We start from the raw sequence: 2,705 nt of genomic DNA, 5'->3' as shown, positions 1-2,705 counted from the left end.
CACATTTATCACAACGATTACTCATGGTTTCGATAGATTATGGTTACACTTGATTGATCATGGTTTCGACAGGTTATGGTTACACAATCATACAATTATCACAAGGGGAGAGGAGAGAGTGGAAAAGAAAGTGTATGAAAAAAAGGGATAATTATGACAAATTAAAATAAAATAAAAATTATAAAAATTAATTAATTACATTACTGCCCTTATTAATTTATTTATATTTAATATAAGTTAATTTATTAATTAAAAAAGTTTGAGGTTATTAGATTGTTCTCGCGTTTTCGTAAATCACAGGGGTTCTCGTTTGAACCTCCACATATATATATATATATATGTATATATGTATATGTATGTATATATGTATATATGTATATGTATGTATGTATAAAAGGTAGTGTATGTGTGGAAGCATTAGTCACCTAAACATGATGATTTGTGACTTTTTTTTGTTTTTGGCTTTTCATGTCCACAAAATATAATCATAATTATTGATTGAAGTCGACCATTTGTGCATGTTTCACACATTTCTAATTACTCTTTTTTAATAAATATAACATTATTTATTGATTGATAGGAATTGGAATGAAACATCTCAATAAAATTGGAACAATATCGTTTTTGTTTGGACGATCCCACCCATCGCCCCCTACCCACAATAGAGATGTTTTGGTGGTAGCGGGTTAGGGGTGGGGCATGACGAACAATGGTAGCATGGTTGTGGTGGGTGGTGATGGAATTCAATTTTCCTTCAATTATGCCAAGGAATGATGAATTCATTAATTTCTGGAATTCAATGAAATTTAAAGGATTTCATCATTTCAAGAAATGAACCAAACAAAGGAGTTTGAATTTGGTTAAAAGAATTTGTCATTCTAATTCCATCAAATTCCTTCGAATTCCGCGAACCAAACGATTTCTTACAGTTAGATCAAAATTGTGTTACGATGTTCGTCAAAAAAAATTAAATCAGCATGGTAACCGGTTACCCGTATACTTAAATGTTTAAAACTTTACATTTTAGGTACCAAAATTGAAGTTTTGAAAATACGTTACCCAAAATAAGAATTAAGTTAAAGTACGTTACTTTTTCATACAATTTACCCTATTTTTATAATACGATACTAAAAAAAGAAGGAACAAAACAAAATATATGTTCTTATACAAAACAAATCTTTCCCAAATAATAAATATTATAAAAACTTAATATTAAATGAAGTTTTGATTTTATTGAAGTATTTTTGAATATTGGAAGTTTTTTTGGGTTTTTTTATTAACCTGAATACCTAACCCGTTATGCGAGCCGACTAATCATGTGACGACCACATACTTTGCAGGTAGTTCGGAGTCACCGTATTTGAACCTCCATGGAAGGGGATTTTCATTCCTCAAATTTGAACTTGTGACATCCAAATACTTTTAACCTTCGGAGCCCCAGCTCAAACCAACCAGACATTACCTTTATGGTTAATATGAAATTTGATTATTCGTATGGTTGGATTTTTGATATTTTATGAATGCACCGATAAAACATTGAATACGTATATTTAATATATTAGTTCACAGAATACGTCTGGTTTTCGCTTGTCACCAAACAAAACTAATAATACCTATCAAATGTTACGGTCACTTCGTCTATCCTTAGTTGTTAGTTCCACGTTCTCCTTGAACTGCTCTGGTCCTCCTCGCTCCCTCAAATGTTATCCTCTTTAACCTTCTCAGCAGTGCCTGTATCTGTCTTCTCTTGAAGTGACGAGACCAACACAATCTTTTGTATCTCATTCTATCCACGATTGACGTAACTCTTAGCTATGATCTCAAAACCCTATTCGGTACATGTCCATATCCTTTTTATAGGCATGGGAATAAGTCTCGTCTCATTGGGGAATCCATTTTACCCGTCCCGACCGGGCCAGGGATTCTCCACAAAACTGGGGACCGGGGGATGGATACGAAGATCCCCAAAATAATTAAATAAAAACAGGGATTGAGATGGGGCTAGATGACGTGGTCCCCAACCTGTCCCGTTCCTGTATATTAAATATATTATTAAATATATTATATATTTATTATAAAATATATTATCCATAAAAATATATTTAATATTTTTTAGATTTAGAAAGAATATTTTGATCATTTCTTCTTATATACATTTTTTCCGACTTTTTTAGTTAAAAGACATGGAGAGTCAAAAACATTTGATCAAATAATTACGTATGATGTTATGATTCTGCTCACATATGAATATTTGATACTTTATAAAAACAAAATTTTAAAAATATATGAGATTTAAATATCGACCATTTTAAGTTCATGTCTGGTCTTTTAACACATTTGATTTAAAATATCTTAAATAAACAGGAAAAAGGTTCATGGTTAGAAACAAAAATAAAGATGTAATCATATTCACCGTAATAATAGGAGATGTTGATTATTCCAATGCCTACTTTTTTGTCATCCTAACACTCAGACTCATACAACAAAACTGATTAATTTTTAAGGGGAGTGCTAATGACACCCCCTTAGTAGGGGGTGTTGATTGCTTGGAATTTGTGCCAATCACTTTCTGTTATAAATATCAAATCAATTAATTATATATTTATATTTTATTAATTTTGTTTTATTTTATATATTTACATTAAAAATATATATATTATTTTATTATTTTTATGTTACTTTATTATTTTATAATTTTAATTTTA

The sequence above is a fragment of the Cynara cardunculus genome (assembly GCF_001531365.2).
Source record: "Cynara cardunculus var. scolymus isolate 2C chromosome LG 3, CcrdV1, whole genome shotgun sequence".
Classification (NCBI taxonomy): domain Eukaryota; kingdom Viridiplantae; phylum Streptophyta; class Magnoliopsida; order Asterales; family Asteraceae; genus Cynara; species Cynara cardunculus.
The sequence above is the reverse complement of the archived record's forward strand: the minus strand, read 5'-3'. Positions refer to the sequence as shown.